The sequence below is a fragment of the Callorhinus ursinus genome, unplaced genomic scaffold (genome assembly GCF_003265705.2).
Source record: "Callorhinus ursinus isolate GAN/ISIS: 27379988/994484 unplaced genomic scaffold, GSC_fseal_2.0 scaffold41, whole genome shotgun sequence".
Lineage (NCBI taxonomy): Eukaryota > Metazoa > Chordata > Mammalia > Carnivora > Otariidae > Callorhinus > Callorhinus ursinus.
The window spans coordinates 8,393,755-8,413,695 of NW_027397103.1; the positions used below are offsets into that span (position 1 = coordinate 8,393,755).

The 19,941-nt window shown below is 48.2% G+C and overlaps 1 protein-coding gene across 10 annotated transcripts in view; it reads right to left on the minus strand.

The window, feature by feature from the left end:
* Nucleotides 1–19,941, minus strand: part of RPH3A (rabphilin 3A) — a 274,212-nt gene that overhangs the window by 72,988 nt on the left and 181,283 nt on the right. Inside the window, exon 1 of one of the 10 annotated variants that reach the window (XM_073881094.1) lies at nucleotides 6,397–6,452. The exons of the other annotated variants lie outside the window; for them this stretch is intronic. The gene's annotated coding sequence lies outside the window, so the exon portion shown is untranslated. Of the gene's footprint in view, nucleotides 1–6,396; nucleotides 6,453–19,941 lie in introns of those variants that run through there. 10 annotated transcript variants of the gene reach the window in all.

Sequence of the window (19,941 nt, forward strand, 5' to 3'; positions counted from 1 at the left end):
CCATTCCAGATCTGTCCCCCTGCACAGCTTGGTGTTAAGCCATATGCCACCTTGCTTCCGAAACTACCATGAAGACTCTGTCTCAAGCCTGGAAAAGCCAGATTCCAGAACTCTGCATTTCTCCCTCTTTGCATTTTGTTCTGCCTACTTCTCCTTGGCACTGTTTACTCAGGAACTGTGCCTCCAACCACCTCCAGGTCTTCTGTTGCTTTCTGAGGAGCTGAAAAACCAACTCTGAAAGCCCATTTAGCTTCAGAGCTCTAGCAGGTGTATGGGACGGGCCCCTGGGGGGCTCTATGGGGCACTGCAGGGCACTGCAGGGAACCAACGTGAGCCGCTGCTGTCTGCGCAGAATTCGATGCCACGGTTGGCCTCCCAGCCCCACAGTCTTGGGATTCACCCAGAAGCCTCGCAGCAGAACCTGCAGCCACCAGCTTGGACGGCGCCCAGTCACTTCAATCTATGTGTGTCTCTTTCCTGTCCCTCCCCTCTTCCCCTGAGTCCAGCCTATCACTGCTCAATTAGGAATCTGGAAAAACTCACTCAGACTATCTGGTGGTGTGGGAAATGCAACTTGCACCAAGGACCTCAAATGGGGGGAGACTGAGGGTGGGTGGGATATTCCAGGAACAGGGTCTGGGCTGAAAATATGTTTTGTTTGGCCCATGCAGTGTTTTTGGGAAAAGTAAAATCAAGCCAATATTCTAAAAGCATGGGACTTAATTAAAAATACAACTGCCAGCTTCTGTTGAGAAATAGGAAGAATCAAAAAATATTTATAGAACATCTATTATCTAATATATCTAATATAGAACATCTAATGCCTAGACACTGTTCTAGGCATTGGGGATACAACATCAAAGCAAACAAACAAGAAGGAGGAAAATCACTGTCCTTGTGGAGCTTACCTTTTAGTGGGGGAAGACAGATAATAACCAAACAGTAAGGCATTAAGACCAAGAAGGGGGATTGAAGATTAAGAAGGAAGTTTGAGTTTAAACAGGTATTCAGAGGAGGCCTCACTGAGAGATGATATCTGAGCAAAGACTTGAAGGGGGTAATGGACTGAGTCATGTGGATATCTGAGGCAGAGCATTCCAAGCAGAGGAGAAAGTAAGTGCAAAGGCCCTGGGGTGGGCATGTGCTGGTAAGTTGGAGAAATGGCAAGGAGGACAGAGTGGCTGGATTAGAGCAAGAAAAAGGAGATGGGTAGGAGCTGAGATCAGAGCAGCGGTGGCGGGGGGAGGGAAGGGGGGCACGTCAGATCATGAGGAACATTTGAGCTTCCACTCTGAATGATATGGACGCCATGGAAAAGCTTTGAGAACTAAGCTGAATATGTTCTATTCTGTCTCAACCATGCATCCAACTTTGATTTGCCAAGCTCTTAGGGTTCCAAGACACCCTTGCCAAGGCAAGGACATGGGCCAGCAGAGAGAAAGATGGCAGTCTCTTGCCTTGCCTGTCACACTTGATGGAGCTGAGTGCCCCTCCACTTGCCCACATGCCTTGCCATTCCAGACTCCTCTCTTAGAGCCACAGTGTCCCTTATATGGCCAGCTACATCCAGAAGGTGCAGGCCGCTGTTGGCTTCCCTGCTGTTGCTCCTGAAGCCAGCTGGGCCATCCCCAGCCTCCCCAGAACCTGGCCAAGGCTGGAATGGCAAGGTCTTGGCTCCTTCCATGCTGAGCTGGTTGGTGCCTGAGACAAGGACAGAGACAGGCCCGAGAGATGCTCAAGGGGAAGGCACCTCTGTGCTCCTGGTCTTGAAACAAAGCAAACTCATTGTCACCTCCACATGGTTCTCCCACAGCCACACAGCAGTAACAGATGATTCCTGCCATGAGCCTTTAAAGAGTCCCATGGGACAGTCCCCATTTTATAGGGTTTTCAGGCAGGCAAGGAGCCTAGCCCTTGCCACTCTGCAACTTTGGCAGGTGGTAGAGACCACACTGTGAGGGTCAGAGTCGTCCCAGCTGCTGCATCTGCCCCATTATAAACTAGTCACTCCCAGCCAACATACAAGCTGGCCACAAATGTTAACAAGCCCACACAAGATCATCCAAGTCGGGCCTAGACCGAAGAACCATCCAGCTGAGCTGAACCCCATCGCTGACCTAAACAATCACGAGATAAATTGATGGTTCCTGTTCTGAGGCCCTAATCTGCGGGGTGCTTTGTTACGCAGCAAAAGCTGATGGAGAGAGCAGCCCACTGTTACAGGACAACAGCTGACTGTGGGCCCAGAGTCTTGGGATCCAACCCCAGCTCCCCTATTCATTTCATTTTCTGTGTGACTCTGGCAAGTCACGTAGTCATTCTGGGCCTCAGTATTTGCATCTGTAAAATGAGGACATAAAAATTCCCATCTTTGTTACATTTACCTTGCAGGGTTGCTGGGAAGAGCTGATGAGTTAACATATGTGCAGGGACCTTGTAATCCAAACTCCTTTTCAAGCAGTAGGCAAGGAGGTCATTGCTAATGTTATTTGAGGGTTTGGCTAGGGAGGAGAACAAAGGTCTAAATTCCAGTATTTGTTTAGGCTTGAGTGAGACATTTCAGTGGATTATCTGGCATAGAAATATCTTGGTTTTGCCTATTTGGCATTTACCCCTCTTTTGGGGGGTAACAGCACCCCAATTTTCCCTCGGGAACCCTCCTTCTTTCTGTGTCACTTAGGAGGAGCTCATCCATTCTGGTCCCTAGAAGTGGACCAACTTCCCTTTCCGGGCCAAACAGTGCATTATAGCCCATGGGCTACAGCATTTGGTCCAGGGATAGGCACATGACCCAATCTGGACAGATGAAGGCCTGCCTCTGGGACTGCTTAGCTGGTAGAACAGAAGCCCGGAGCTGCTATTAGTCTACCACCACATGGGAAAGGCCTGCCAAAGGATAAAAGTAGAGCTGAAAGATGGAAAGAGACTTGAGCTCTGATAATGCACTGGAATGCTGGACCCAGCCATGCCTGAATCTATCCTGGCCTTTTTGGCAACCATGAGCCAATATGTTCCTCCTTTTTTTTCTCAAGTCAATTTGAATTGAATTTTTGCCATTGCAACCCTCCTGACCTCTATGTGTCTTCACAGACCAGCCACCTTGGAGCAAACAGGGATGTCAAAGGCAGCCCGTATTGGTCAAGGCCTGGGGAGAAATACACCAGCCTTCAACAACCCCCTGGAAACCCCCCCCCCCCCCGCTTCAGAGGCATTGTCACCCAAGCTCAGGCCTTGCAGGAGGACAGGAAACATTTGTAAAGCTTCCTCACCAAGGCCTGCTGAGACCCTGCACTGACAATTAAAATTCAGTGACAATAAACAGTACTAATTAAAAGCAAAACTAAGTACTTAATAAGACAAATGAGGTGGTGGTATTAAAAGTCAGGATGACAGAGCTGGCATTAATTAAAAACAAAGACTAATCTCATACCTCCTCTGAAGAGGCTGTGTCTGTGTGTGTCTAGAAAATGCTCAGATTTGTTAATGTACTAAATGCCATGAGAACAGGAAGATTCTGGTATTGGTTCTATCTGCCTGGGGTCGGGGTAGCAAGGGTCTTCCGAGTGAAGGGGACATTTGGGCCAGGCCTTGAAGGATGAGCAGGAGTGTGCAAGACTGAAAAGATGAAGAAAAGAATGGGGACGTGAGTGAGCAAAGACCCACAGGCTTCAGTGGACATGGCAATGTTTGTGGATTGGAGAAATTCACAGGAATGGAGCCTGGGGTGATCGGAGGGCAGGGAGCAGGGGGAGACAGGACCAGAAAGAGAGAGCAGGCCATGATTAACCCCGTCACCTAAAGCAATCTCCATCCAGACAACCCTGCTTGCATTTAAGGAACCAGAGGCTAAGACCACATGCTCTAGCAAACAGTTCAGCAGGGAGACCTAGGGTATGGGTGTGGCAGCCAAACCCATCCCACCATCTACCAGCCTGACAAGTGTATTCCCCTCCCTGAGCCTCAGTTTCCTCGTCTGTAGAATTAGATCCCAAATTATAACTATCGTGAGGATTAAATGAGATGGTGTATGGGAAGCCCTCAGTTCAGGGCCCGGTGCAAAACACCTGCTCGTCAAGTGGGAGCTATCATGAATTTACGTTACTATTAATAATAATGATTTCAGTTGCATTTTCCTAAAGAGATGGGAGCCCAGCTCTGGCACTAGAAGGAAATGTCCCCGGCTTTTTGAAGCCAGAGTAAGTACATGCAGCATGATAATGATGAATAATGGAAATAATAATATATGATATTATCATATGATAGAAACAGTGTAATTGTACTAAAGCAAGGGTTGTTTTTGAGGGCTGCGGTGGTCGTTAGTGCTGCTGACTAACCGCGTGATAGGATTGCCCTTCTCTCTCCCTGGGAAGCTGGGAGTGGCCACATGAGCCATTTTGACCAATAAACGTTCCCAGGTGGAAACAGAAGCCAGCGCATTCTTTTTTTTTTTTAATAAAGTTCAATTAGCCAGCATATAGTACATCATTAGTTTTCAATGTAGCGTTCAATGATTCATTAGTTGCTTATAACACCCATTGTTCATATAACACTCATCACGTCACGTGCCCTCCTGCATTCTTCACCACATTCCCCTTTCCCTGTCTTGCCAATCGTGGATGTATGAGGATGGAGCCCCCCTCAGCCCGGGTCCCTGTGGGAGGGTACATGCAGAGCAGACACCCCCTACTAGCCCACCGCATCCAGGTAGCATGAGCGAGAAACAAATTTCTGTTGCTCCAGCCACTGAAACTTTGGGGATTATGTGTTACTGCAGCAACAACCTAACCCACCCTGTCTGTGCTTCCCGCGGGCCAGGACTGTACTAAGTATTCCATGTGCAACATCTCACTTGAGCTTCAGAACAATCCTAGAAAACATGGTCTTTTATTACTCAGTTTTACAGATCAGGAAACGGAAGCCCAGAGAAGTCCAGTCCTTTGCCCAAGGACACACAGCCAGGAAGTCTCAACAGGGTGTGCATTCACACACCGAAGGCAGGGGTGAGCATCCAGAATTGATCTTCCTGAGGAGAATGTCTCCTGCTGGAGAGGGGTACCCCAAACCTTTTCTTCCTCCTCTGGGTTATGAATCCATCTGTGCCCTGAGTCTACAAATCCAAACACTGAACTACTAAGTGCACACACTGTTAAAGAACGCTCTCCAGGACTCCCTGCACAGTCCAGCCAATCACCTGATTCCTTGATAAAGTGGAAACTCACCTTTGTTGTGCTGTTAACCAAGCTTATCTCTGCTCCAGCTAGGCTGTTGTGTGCAAGGAAGAGAGGAAAAGCTCAGGACCGATTTTTGTGTTCACGCAAGCATGCCCAGACACAGGGGACCCCAAACAGGAAAATGCGATGAGCCAGGTCTGCGTATTAAAACAAGTCACTTAGCTTAATGGCCTCTGGCTGCCACTCAGGCCCAAGTTGCAATGAAACTCATCCTGATCAAAACCCGGCTGGAACAGACTTATCTGCAGCTCTAAAGCTCATCACACCACAGAGATCACAAGCACCATCCTGACCCCTCCTCTACCGCGGTAGAGGGGACAAAACAGAGCAGCGAGGGGCATTTATCCCTTAAAAAAAAAAAAAAAGGCAGCGGGCCTCATCCTCACATCCGAAGAGCATTTTCACAACCACAGATGAGAGACATAGCATTCCCTTTTTACAGATGAGGAAACTGAGGCCCCACTTTGTCAAGGTCACATTGGTAGCAGGTGGAATATCCAAGGACGCAGACCTGGGTCTTCTATAAATGAGCCTTCTCACTACCCTCCTCCATTGACCACTGATGCAAATAATACAATATCTGGCTCAGCATATTAATTTGCTGTTCTCGTACGGCAAATATGGTGGCTAGTGGCAGCATTGTATGGTCTGACCCAATAATAAAAACAGCTTTGCTGGATATTTTCCATCCACTCCTCCAGAGGCATTCACGCTCCACCCGGCTCTGTGCCCTGGGAGAATGTCCTGTGTGGCTGGTATTGGTGGTTCTCTTGCCCTCTGGCTCCTGGCTGGGTTTGTCCAATGGGAGGCACCAGCAGAAGACTGGAGGGTGGGAAGAAAGAGGCTAGGGCATGAATCCTCTGGCCCCCTCCTGCTGGTCACCGGGGGCTGGCTGTTGGGGGTCACAGCTCCTGTCAGGAGGACCTCTCCATATAACTCTTTCTCTTCTGGGTCCACAAGTGTTCCCTTGTGCCCCTCCAGGCCTAGAAAGGCTGATGGCTCCCTCCGTTGGGCGCTGGGCCATGGAGCATCCAAGACCTGCTGGATTGCTCACGTGACTGTAAATGTCTCTTCATTAAACTCTCCTCATTTATTCCTCTAGGCGTGCATCCAGTTTCCCGGTGCCTGCGACAAGCCAGGCACTGCTCGAGGTTACTTAGCTCACCTAATCCTCACAATGAGCCAATGAACGATGATTATTCCTCTTCACAGGTGAGGCACCTGGAGCACAGAGAGGTTCAGTAACTTCTCCCAGGTCACACAGCTAGTAAATGATGGGGACACATTTAGAATCCCAGCAGTGTGGCTCCAGAGCCTGTGCTTATGACCAGCTCACTATCCTACCCTGAGGGTCTGTCCTTAGCAAAGGTGGGATGGCATAGAAATTAAGAGCACCAGCCTTCAATTGGGCAATTTCCAAGTACAACCTCCTTTCATTTTCAACGCCATCCTGTGAGGTAGGCTCTGACATTACTCCTATTCCTGAGGCTCAGAGGGGTGTATTAACTTGCCCAAGGTCACCAGCCAGGAACAGTGGGGCCAGCCAGCTTATAGGCCCCGGTGTGTCTCCCTTCAATGCCAACACTCTTAACCACTACTCTGGGGGCAACTGGGTGGCTCAGTTGGTTAAGTGTCTGCCTTTGGCTCAGGTCATGATCCCAGAGTCCTGGGATCAAGCCCCAGATTTGGCTCCCTGCTCCGCAGGGAACCTGCTTTTCCCTCTCCCACTTCCCCTGCTGTTCTCTGTTCTCTCCTCTCTCTCTCTCTGTCAAATAAATAAATTAAATTAAATTAAATTAAATTTAATTTAATTTAAAAACCACCTCTCTGGACCACCACTCTTATAACACAGCTGCCTGGACAGACCAAGCGGTGGGAGGTACAGTGAGGGAGACGGGCTTAGGTCAAGAATGGCTTTCTCACCATCAGAGGTATCAAAGGAGGGTATGCTGCTTTGAGAGGTGAGGAGATCCCATCACTGGAAGTAATCCAATGCAAACAGCAAAACTACTTGTTGGGGCTGCTGTAAAGAGGGTGACATGCGTTTCTGAAATGGCCTCTCCTTTCTGCATTTGGAAAGGAACAGCTCAAGCTCATGGACTCCTCCTGGTCCAGTCACCTCCTTGCACTAACTCCCTGACTTGGTCTGACTCTCTTATTAAGCAGGCAGAGCCAGTGTCTTAAGACAGAAAGATTAAGTACTCTGGCCTCAGATGCTCCCTGTCCTGGGAAAATGTTTATTTCCACTTCATCCTTGTGAAGCAGAGGCAATCAGGACCCCAGAAAGGGCTCCTACTTGTTTTCTCGCCTTGGCGAGAACACACACATGCACACACACATCACCCTCATTTTCACCCATGGTACAAATTTCATGACAGAATTTTCCATCAAGAGCTCAGGCTTTGAAAAAAAAAAAAAAAAAAGAGCTCAGGCTTTGGAGTCACATGGACCTGGGTCCAACTGCTAGCTAAATCCAAGCTGGGTAAGTCTGGGCAAACTATTTAACTTCTTAGAGCCTCAATCTCCTCATCTGTAAAATGGGTGCTGTGACAGCACCTATTTCCTAGGGCTGGTGAGAGGTGGGAGCAGAAAACAGAGTAGTAAAGACTACCTGGCCCAGTGCTGGCACAGGTGTTACCCAGGTGTTCTTCCAGAAACTCCGCCACCTGAAAAATAACACGAGTTCCAGAGTCTCCAGCCAGGAAGGACACTTCTTGCCTCAAACAGTGTGGCCATGGCCACTTCCCTGGGGTGTGGATGCTAAGAAATCTGAGACCACTTTGAAAAGAACAGAAAGCTTCTCTTCATTGCCATGAGAGTAGATCTTGAAGACCTGCCTCCCTCCACCCCCTGCCCTGCCCAGACCCTCCTGGTGCCAGGTGGGAGAAAGTAACAGAAAAAGGAATCTCGGTTGGTGTTGGCTGGGGGACATGAATGAACCACAAAGTTCCTGTCTCTCTCTCTCCCCACGTCCCCATGGAAATAGCCATCAGAACATCAAGTATAGATGGAGCTCCCTGCGATTTACAAAGCCCTTGGGTCTTCACGATCACGGGGGCAGGCAGGCATGAGATCCTCATCACTGAAGGCAGAGAAGTACGGAGGTTGAGAGGGGCCGAGCTGCCAGGGCTCAAATCCCAGCCCCGCCTCTCCCTATCCGTGTGTTAGGACAGTCACTTAACCTCGCTGTACCTTACTTCCCTCTCATGAAAACCAGACAGGACAGTAGCAGTGAGAATAGTACCTCCCTCGGGGTGGGGGACATTGAAAGATTAAATGAGTTAATACGTTTCAAGCACTTAGAACAGTGTCTGGCACATGGTTGGCACTGAATAAGGAGAGGCAAGCTTCCCTGGTCACACTTCTGGGGCATAAAGGCTGCTGGTAACACCTGCAATGGCATTTATTGTCCATCAGGTGCCAGGGGCCACACCGTGTGATTCACTTACGACGGGCTCATGTCATGCTTGCCAAGAGACACCAGAGTCCTTCTCACAAATGGGAAAACTGGGGCGTGTGAGGGTTAACTGGCTTTCCCCAAGACTGAACCAGAGCCAGTAAGTAATAAGGCTGGGAGTCAAGCACAGTTCGACTCTAAATACTCACTGCCATCTTCTTCCTCCTGCCCATCCCCCTTCGTTGAGCCCCCAAATCAGCCGAGAACATTTATTCTGTTACAGCACTAAGTGTTCTACACAGGTGGTTATCTATCTCAATCCTCAACTCAGTCTTTAGCCCCATTTTATACCAGGAGACGAAGGTAAGGAGAGGTTAGGTATTGGCCCAAAGTCTCCAGCTAAACAGATGGCAGAGTCCGTGTCCAAACCCCAGATGGCAGAGTCCATTTTTGTATACACTACGCTACACACACACACACACACAATTTCTTTAAGGTGCATCCGATAAGTCACTGTCCATCCTTTGACTTGAAGACTTTCTGAAAAGACATCATATTCAAACTACATCTGGGGGCACCTGGGTGGCTCAATCGGTTAAGCATCTGCCTTCGCTCAGGTCATGATCTCGGGGTCCTGGGATCGAGGACCCACATCGGGCTCCCTGCGCAGTGAGGAGCCTACTTGTCTCCCTCTCTCTGCCCCTCCCCCTGCTCATTCTCTCTCTCAAATAAATCAATAAAATCTCTAAAAAAAAAAAACTACATCTGAAGCTGATTTAGTTTCTCTTCTTTTCAAAGGTACTCGCTCTAGTAGGTGAAGTATTTTATTGCATTAGGGGCCTCTCAGCCTCCAGATTTCCAGGGACTGACATGAGCTCTCAAAAGTATATGACGCCAACAGCAAAAATACAAACACAGGCCATGGTCCAGTTTGTACTGGAGCAGCAGAGGAGATTGTTAAATTAATGTCCCTCAACAAACATGCCTTCCACCTTGGGTAATTCCTTCCACACTCACTCTGGACTTAGCATGTAGCTTTCTTTGGCCAATGGGAATATGACCCGAGCAGAGCTGAGGTCCCCATCAGAGTGCCATGCACTGAGATATGGAAAGGGTAGCTCCTAAAAGAAAACTGGAGTGTTGGTACCACAGAAAGGAGGAACACATGTCTGCTCCTCAGCCCCCCATGGAGCTGTCAATCTTGTGGAGAATGATTTCTGTGAACTGTGGAAAGCTAAGCCCTGAGTTTCTGCATTCTAAGGACATTGGTGGGGTTCTCCCAGGTGGAGAAAGCCCAGCTGAGAGAGAGGCCAGCCCAGAAGAAAGCAGAGCTAGAGAATTGGAACTCCAACCTAATGCTATTTTTTTAAAGATTTTATTTATTTGACAAGAGAGAGACACAGCGAGAGAGGGAACACAAGCAGGGGGAGTGGGAGAGGGAGAAGCAGGCTCCCCGCTGAGCAGGGAGCCCGATGTGGGGCTCGATCCCAGGACTCTGGGATCATGACCTGAGCCGAAGGCAGACGCTTAACAACTGAGCCACGCAGGCGCCCCACTAATGCTATTTTTGAGCCACTGGATACAGTCATGCTTCAGCCGTGGTGTGGACTCTTCTAGCACATTAGCCAATAAATGTCCCTTTGTATCACTTGAACTAGCCTGAGTGAGGTTTACAATCAATGTAATCCTGATTGATACACACACACGCACACTCAGAACCAATTCCCATTATTTGCAGATTCCATATTTGTGAATTTGCCTACTCACTAACTTTTATTTGTAGCCCCCAAAGCAATACTTGTAGCACCTTCATGGTCATTTGGCATGTGCACGTGTGCACACACACACAGAACAGCCAGAAAAAACTGAGTCACCCAACATGCATGTTAGCTGCTAAAGTCCACTGGCAACTCTGCCTTCAGCTCTCATACTGCAGACAAGTCTCTTTTTCAAAGTCTCATTTAATGCCACGTTGTTTGCATTTTTATTGCAAACAATAAAATGACGATGATAAAACGGTGATTTCACTGTTTAAAATGGCCCCTGAGCATAGCGCCGAGGTGCTGTCTGGTGTTCCTAAGTGCAAGAAGCCTGTGATGTGCCTTAAAGAGAAACTACATTTGTCTGATAAGTTCATGTGCCATGTGCCATTGGTCGTGAGTTCAATGTTAATGAATCAACAATACTATATACTGTTACGGACTGAATGTTTGTGTCCCCTCAAAATTCATGTGTTGGGACTCTACCCCCACAGTGGGATGGTATTAGCAGGTGGGGCCATGGGAGGTGATCAGGGTTAACTGAAGTCATGGGAGTGGGGCCCTCGTGATGGGACCCATCTAAGGGTGCCCATCTAAGAGTCACGAGAGAGTTTTCTTGTCTCTGCCACGCAAAGACACAAAGACAAGTCAGCAGTCCTCAGGCCAGAAGAGGATCCTCATCAGAACCCGAACCTGTTGGCAGCCTGACCTCAGGCCTCCAGCCTCCAGAGCTATGAGAAAGAAATTTCTGTAGTTTATAAACCATCCAGTCTAAGGTAATTTGTTACCATAGCCTGAACAGACGAAGACATGTATTGAATAAGGCGTCTTTAAGCAGAAACACACATAAAACAAAGGATATGTATGGATCGGTTGATGAAGTGTGAGGAGAGGCTTGCAGGGACCTAACCCCGTTATTTTGCCTTAGGAGCAATGATTCAGTATTTGCTAATTCAGTGATCATGGTGACTTTGCAGAATGTAACTACTCCAAATAATGAGAATCAATTCTCTCTCTCTCTCTCTCTCATACATATATATGTGTGTATATATAAAGTAGAAAGTATACTATATGCATAATGTGTAATATGCTATATATCTTAGGATACGCAGATGTTTATATATATATAATACTAGTCAACAAGTGCTCCTACCTTTCCACTTTCCCTTTTACAATGAGGACTATTTAGTGGGGCAAACGTTTAGTAGTTTGGTCTGTTTTCTGTTTTATTTTTCTCAGAGTGTGGTTGAGGCAAGGTGTAGATAATGAGATAATTGATGTAAAGAGGCAATTTGGGAGGAAAAGCGCCAGGGACCTACAGAGTACTGTCATTATGGCTTGTTTCCTGGCCAACTTCTCCCCCGAGACATCCAAGGTGCATTTCAAACCCCGTTCCTCCAACCATTCACCTTTCTGGAGCAGAACGAGGTGAGCTGGGAGGATGGAAACCAGCCAGGAGGGAACACATTGGTTTGGGGATTCGCCAGGGACGGAAAACTTACAGGAATTGTCCAGCACATGGCTTTTCTGGAGTCTGATCGGATAATGAAGCAGGGCTGGGAGCAAATGGGTTTCTAAGTGTCTTTGCCATCTCTAGCGCCCACGGCGTGGGCACCGAGGGGAACAAGGTTTGCAGTGAGCTGGGGGCGGCTGCCCGTGGTTCCTCTCACACCAGGCTGCAGCTCAGTTTCTGCCATAAACCGGGTCACTGACTGAGGCCTGATCTGAGGGAGTACGAAGGTCCTCATCTTTCAAAGCGGAGGGCAAGTGAAGAGTGAGTCCCCTTGGCCCTGAGTCTTAGCTCTCTTTGAGAAAAGAAACTTGAGGAAAGAAAGAAAGCATGAAGGTCATTTCTCTCTGAAACATGAGTGGAGGCTTGGCAGTTATCTGCGAGTTTTTGGTCTGGTTTTGAATGGCCAAGCTGCCGTATGAAAAGCAAGAAAGAACACAAAAGTGTCCCTCACAAGCCTTCGTGGGACCTGGGGATGCGGAAGCCTTGGGTGGAAAACCAGGCTCCTGGAAAAGCAAGTTCTTCTGGCAGAACTGAAACTACGGTCTGAATCTAGAGGCACGAGGAGGAGGAAGTGACACGAGACTCAGCCTCTCCAACAGCCACTTCACCCGGTGCTTCTGGAGACATCCTCAGGACCTCTCCTCAATAATCACCCTTCCTAGGAAGCCAACCTGTGTTCAGTGTAGGGACCCGTGAGACAGGAAGTGGTTAAATTCAGACACTTCACTGCTGCCATCCTGGCTTGGTCCCTTGCTAGCCTGGGACCTTGGGCACGTTCCCTGGCCTCTCTGTACCTCATTTCCCTTGTCTGGAAAATGGGGCTTACAAATATTCCTTCTTCTCAGGGCTGGTGGATGAAATGAGGCATGCAGAGTTCCCAGCACGGTGCTGGTCCACACTAAATGCTCAGGAAGTGGGAGCTCTCGTTTCAGAAAAAAAAAAAAAAAGACAATTCTAGCATGAAGTCCTGGTTGCCAAGCACAGCCTGTAAGGTTTGAACTTAATACACTTCTCCTCTCTCTTTCCCCCACCTTCAGTGCCTCATGTCCACCGGTCCTCTCCCAGGTGCAGTAATCTCCAAACTGATGCGCTCTGGTGCTCTTTAAAATTCTCAGGTGGTGAGCCCAAGCATGAGGGACTAGGGGGCTGTAAAAAGTGCTAATTCCAGCATACGGGAATTAAAATAAAGTAGAATATGCAAAATATATGCAAACCAAAAACAAACAAAAATGCTAATTCCAGGATCCCAAGCAAACCACCTAAAGAAGAAACTCGTCGTGGTGACTATTCCCATCACACTTTTTGGAAGTCTTCCTGGCAAGATTATAATGTGCAGCCAGGATGGAGACCCACCAGCTTAGAACCATGGGCCCCGCTCCACACCCTCTTCAGGCCCCCGTCCCTCCTGCCTGGGCATCTTATACTTGGTCATGCATCAGTCCCGTGGAGGGCTCGTGAAAACAGACTGATGTCCCCCCTTCCCGCCCCGGGGTTTCTGTTTCAGGAGGTCTGAGACAGAGCCCGAGAGTTCGCATTTCTAGTAAGTTCCAGGTGATGTTGATGCTGCTGGTCTGGGGACCACACTCTGAAAGCCATCACTTTATGCCAATGCTACAAAAAGGTGACCGGGGTGCCTGGGTGGCTCAGTTGGTTAAGCGTCTGCCTTTGGCTCAGGTCATGATCCCCAGGTCCTGGGATCGAACCCCACATCGGGCTCCCTGCTCAGCGGGGAGCCTGCTTCTCCCTCTCTCACTCCCCCTGCTTGTGTTCCCTCTCTCACTGTGTCTCTCTCTGTCAAATAAATAAATTTTAAAAAATCTTTAAAAAATAAATAAATAAATAAAAAAGAAAAAGGGGACCCACGAGACCAAGCTTCCTGGTTGCCAGCCTCCTTTCTGCAGGTAACACTCTCTCGCCCTGAGTCAGAGCAAATAACTCTGGGGTGCGCTGGTCAATGTCATCAGAAATCTGGGAAGGCCAGGGGGAGGCTGGAGGCTTTGGGGCCTCTCCTTCTCTTGTTTCTCTCCTTTTAAAAAACAATCCACCACTTAAGAGACTGTCCCTGAGCATTTGCTGCTTGTTCTTCCACACGCGGCCCAAACCCTTCGCCTGCAATGCAGGTCTTCTTAAATATTGAATAAGTCTGCTTCCACCAGCTGCTGTGGCCAGGGCTGAGGGAATGTGGATATTGACTAAGTCTTAATGTGATTAAATCAGGTTAAAAAGATCAGGCTGCTGAGCTGGTTTTATAAAAGACTTTTCACTTTTTCCCCCAGCACCAAAATCTCCGGTGCCTCAACACCTTCCCTGTCCATCCCCCACCCCTTCTAGGCCTTGGGGATTTTTTTTTTTTTTTTCCGTACTGCTGCTTTTGCTGTTCAATGAACCACCAAGGTGAGTTACAGCAGCCTGGGGAGCGGGTCAGGTTTTGAACAAGAGCACGAATATTAGAGAGGCACAGTTAGCGTTCATTTATCCAACAAATACTTAACTGAGCACCTACTAGGTGCTGGATGCTGTGGGATACAGCACACTGAGTGGACAGTGGTAAATAAAAGAGTCAAATGTTCCTGTTCTGTGGGAGCTGGCATTCTACTAGGGAGACAGACCATGAACAAAATAAATAATGTAGTAAGATCATGTGTCACATGGTGCTAAGTGCTAGGGAGAAATGAGCACACAAGGAGGACCTAGGATTCTGGCACGGGGGTGCAATCTTAAATAAGATGATCTGGAAAAGGCCTCTCTGAGAAGGTGATGTTTGAGGAAAGGGCTACAGAAGGTGAGGCAGGGGACAGAGGGTGAAATGGATTAGGAGAACCCCTTCTAGAATGTTGAGCTCTGAGATTTCATTGTCATCACCGTGATCATCGCCATGAAGATGGTAATAACTAAGGTTTATTGAGCCTCTCTCATGTGCCATGCCGGTCCAAGCAAAGATGATATATATGGAATCATTAAATCCCCAAGAAAATCCAGTGAGGTCGATGTGATTGCTAGCCCCATTTTCCAGATGAGGAAACTGAGGTACAGGGAGATTTAGTAACTTGCTCAGAGTCCCAGGGCAGCAGGGCTGGGATTTCAACCCAGGTGGACTAGAAACTATCCCTACCCCCTCTCTCCAGATTTTCAGGGAGGAGCCCCACACCACGATTCACCATTCACCGCAGAACAAAATCTCTCCCTGGTTGGGGTTGCACTGCCCTCCCCCCTTCCAGGGGGTTGGTGCTGTAAAGAGGCTAGGGCACAGGGGGCTGGGCCCATACACAAAGCTCTCTGTGCATCAGTTCAAGAGTATTTGTCAAATCGCTCCACGTCCTCCCCTGGATGTGAATCCTGTGCCGCAGCTAACTTTATAAAACGGATCAGATCAGGTCATCCGCTTTTGAAAACAGAGTTTCTCTCCAAACCTCTCTCAGAATAAAGACAAGTTGCCACACCATAGCCCTGCAGGTACCACCAGCCTCATCTCACACTGGGCTCCCCCAAGCTTGTGCTCCGATCATGCTGGCTTTCATTCAGAGCCTTGAATGCTACCTCAGGGCCCTTCCACGTGCTGTTCTCACTGCCATAACTGTTCTTTTCTCTTTGCTTTACTCAGTTAACTCCTATTCATCTCTCAGGTCCAATGTCGCTTCCTCAGGGAAGCCCTCCCAGATTTCCTTGCGATGCTCTCTCATAGACCTCTTCAGTACACTCAGGTTTTAATTTTATATATATATATAAGATCCACATGCATGATTACTGATTTATGTCTACCTCCTTGAGAGAAAGGACCAAATCGAAATCATTTTCTACTATATTCCAGCACTGAGCACAGTGCCTGGCAAATGCTATAAGTGAACAAATAGAAGGTAAGGATCTTCCCAACCAAAGATTCCTCAGAAAGCGTCTTCTATCCAAGATGTTTTTCCACACTGTCAAGCGCCTCTCATTCTCTCAATTTATTTTGCATAGCAAAATAGTTCAAGTAAATTCTTTCTGAACTTTTCAACCACCAGGCAACTCCAAATGGTGTCTCTTCCTTTTCCTATTCTTCAACAAAAATTATCTGCAGTAGATGAGTTTTGTTAAAGTTATAAAACTTTCCTTATTTTTCTGGTTCGCTAGTTATTTTCTAAATATATATCAGCAGGAGGAAAAATCAATTAATCGATTATTTTATATAAAATGTTATCTTAAGTATGTGTCATACAATTAATGAAGTATGTATTATGTATACATGGACATTCAATCATTTCATCTACATCCCTAGGAGATTTTTGTTTTCTTGATTCCAGTTCCCAATAGATTATTACTTACATCTGGCAAAACGTTTTGTGCGGGTCCCTGAGCGCTGGAGGTACTGACAGTTCTAGCTGCTGGCACCCATCGGGAAGGATCCTGAGGCCACCGAATTCACTGTTTGCTTTTCTCCAGCCTCTGGGACTGTCATTTTGTCACTTTTTGTCAGATTTATGCTTTGTCATTGGTCTGGTGGACCTGCTATGCTTTGGAGCTCTGTGATTTGGCCATTGTCATCCCCAGGAAATCAGTTTACCTCCAAGGGGCTTACTTCCTTCATCTGTAAATGGAATTCATAATTCTAACCCTCCTTTTTGGGAGGCTATGGTAAAAAAACATTGACTCTAGAAGTAACTTAAAAAAAAAAGTTCTATGTAATCATAAGCAGCTGAGGTTTATGCCGTCAACGTACCACGTCCTGGGCGCTATTCCGGGTGCTTCATGTATGAATGACGTCATAGAGTCCTCACAGCGCCCCTGTGAGGGAGGCACCATTATTATTCCCATCTCACAGGGGAGTAAACTGAGGCCAGAGAGACCAAATAACTTGCCCAAGGGCACAGGCTGGCAAGTTGCACAGCTCGAATTGCAAGGAGCTCTGGGGTGGCGGCTGTACCTCTAATCGCTGAGCTATGGCCTCCTACCGATCCGTGCCCTCCCGCCCTTCATCGGAGTAACATTCATGCTTAAGACCCCAGATCCGAGCCAGGAGGATCTGAGGACTACAGAGTCCATTTCTGCAGAGCTACCTATTAAAGAAAGAAATTCTAAGCTGCTAGATCGTCACAACAACTCCGAACAATAAGTGGTGATTGATTATCTCATTTTACAGAGCAGAATGAGTCCCTGGGAGGTTCATTTCCTCGCTACGAAAATTCTGTCTTTGACTTTGGTGTCCAAAGGATCTGGGTTGGAGTCCCTGAATCTCCCCTTGACCAGCAGTGTGAATTTGGGGAACTGAGACCTCTCTGTCCTCTATAGCCTCAGAGTTCTGGTCTGCACTTAGGTAAGTGCAAAGCCCAAGGTCAAGCCCCCTGTCACTGCTCTGTGACTTGGTGGATAGGATCCAATTCGTTTGCTCCCATATCAAAGTGCAGCTCTGGGACATAACGACTATATGGTATGGCCAGGATTCGAACCCAGCTAGATACTCTTAGCTCAGGGGTCTTCTTAGCAAGAGGATGATGAAATGCTATAAATAGGTAGGGAGCCCCCCTGTCCCACCCCAGGGCATCAGAGACCACCCTGCATAGAGACTTGAGGCCACCCTACAGTCTGTCAACCCAAAATCTCAGCCTTTTGGTGCCCCATGGGGATGAAGGTTCCCATCCTACACCCACTGCCATGACAACCAGAGGAAGAATTTTCCAGAGCTGGAGTCTGTTCAGTCCCAGGGCCTTGAGGGGGTCCTTGCCGGCGGGGTGCTCTCTGGCCACTTGAAGACTCCCACTACCAGTTTCTACGGTGTTTTACCCTCTGACCATGTTCAGGACCAACAGGAGCCTTTCTGCTGCCACCAGTCCATTTCCAGAGGCCACGTCAGTGTTAGAGTAGAAACCCTGGGCCTGGGGACCCACAGAGGCGGCTCGTGTGGCTGACTCTGGAACAGGACCAGGGGCTCTCCACATAGATGGGAAAAGAACTACTCAACAGGGTGGCCACTGTCTCGGCCTCAGCTAGGAAACTGTTCCCCAACACACACACACACACACACACACACACACACACACACACACACACAAACACACACACACGGTAGATCTAGCAGAACATCAGAACATGGAGGGGATATAAACATCTATCCAACCCTCCTCACAGGGTGCCAAAAAAGTTTTATCACACAAAGCAATGACATACAGCCTCTCACTTCACTTTCAACAAACTCATCAAATGAATACTATCATTCTCCCCATTTTACAGAAGAAGAAACTGAGGCTCAGAGGGGCAAAGTCACTTTGCCCAAGGTCACACAGCCAGTGGGTATCAGAGTCTGATTCAAACTCATATCTGTGCCGGGCTCCAAACCCCACCAATGTCACCACTGCCTCCTTCTCTTTACCCATAGGGCATCATGAGTGGGTGCTCAGTGTTTGTTGAGCAAACAATCAACAGCTAAACAGCGAAGCCTCTCCCCACACCTCCCCGATGACTATTAAATCTTTATTAAAATAAGTCTCTGTGTTCTGAATCCCAGCTGGTTAGTGCAAGAAAGTCCCAATATAGTCCAGGTGACTGGAAGGAAGCTAACAGGCTAAGAGAATGGGGTATTTATGGCTGGGACTAAATGTGGGGGTATTTATGGCTGGGACTATAGCAACAATTGGAAGCAAAGGACTAGATGTACGTTTTGTAATATGGAAGGATCTTAAAAACACGGTGGTGAGTAAAAAAAAAAATGAGCAACAGGAAGATTTATAGAACATACCGTTTATATAAGTTAAAAGTCCATATTTTGAAGGTGCATATACAAACAAAAGAGATGTCCATTAAATAGGATAGAAGGGCTGCCTGTGAGGGGAGGGGAATGGCCTATGTGGATAAAGAGAAAAAATAACGAAAAACTGAGAAAGAAACCTTTAGGGATCAACGGTGGTCTTGTCGTAGGAAATGAGAAAAAGAACTCCATTTTCCGCACCTGGGCCAGAACAAAAATTCCGCACTCATCTACAAAGCAGATGAGTTCTGGGTGGAAACCTGAGAAGCTCCAAAGGAGGCCAGCTCTCTTCACACTATAATCAGAAGCAAAGCCCCCTCCTGGCCACCAGCATGGGAGCACTATTTATTTCTCCCTGGGGACTGCTCTCCAAAGAGGCATGGAGTGTTCAGAAGAGGACATGCGCCCAGACCCCCTGCAGATAAGACAGAGAATACGTAAGTCCCAGCCAGATAAACCCTCCTGAAGGGGGGGAAAAAACAACAGAAAAAAAACAAATTTAAAGAAATGGCCAGCTGGTCTCTTTGTGACAAGCGCAGGAGCTGTGTGATAGGTCTGTACCTTGCATGTCCCCTCTAGGGGTGGGTCATCTTGCGTGGAGCTTCTGGGACATGCCAATGCTGATGACCCCCTCTGGCCGGGGCTCACCAGCTCTGGTGAACAACATGGAGGTCTCTAAGGATCAGAGGGAATGCTGCCAACGCCAGGAACTCGTGTCTTCCCTCCTGCCTAGCAGCCCTTCCCAAGAGCTCCCCCATCTGTAGACCTTTGGGAGAAATACTCGGCCACATCCCCGCCTGACACAGCAGCAGAAAGACCCCCTACCAGTATGTTGCTTAGCACTGGCAGATTAATTCAGCCCCGCTCATGAGAGAAAAAACCCTGAGCTGCTGCCTTTTCCTCTGGGGAGAGAGGGATGGTGCATTTTAGCGAGCATGGAAGGAGCATTTGCAATCTCCTTGAAAGCCCCCCCCCCGCCCCCCGCCGAGCTTGGCACACACTATTGCCCTTGCTTCTTAAGTCACTGGCCCCTGGTTGCAGCCAAGGCCCCTTCTGTGATCCCCAGAATCACAAGTGCTGCACCAATGCCAAGAACAGGTCCTGTCTCCCCGGGAGTGGGCCCTGGTTCCTCCTGCACCCCCACATCTTATCCCTCCATAAGACCTGTCTGTGATCCCGCAAAATACACCCAAATCTGACCACCTTCTTCCCTGGTCCACGGCCCCATCACTGGGCCCCCACTCTCTGGTCTCCCGGCTTCCACCCCTGCCTCCTGCAGTCCTTTCTCCACTAACAAACCAAAGTGATTATGACCGAGATTG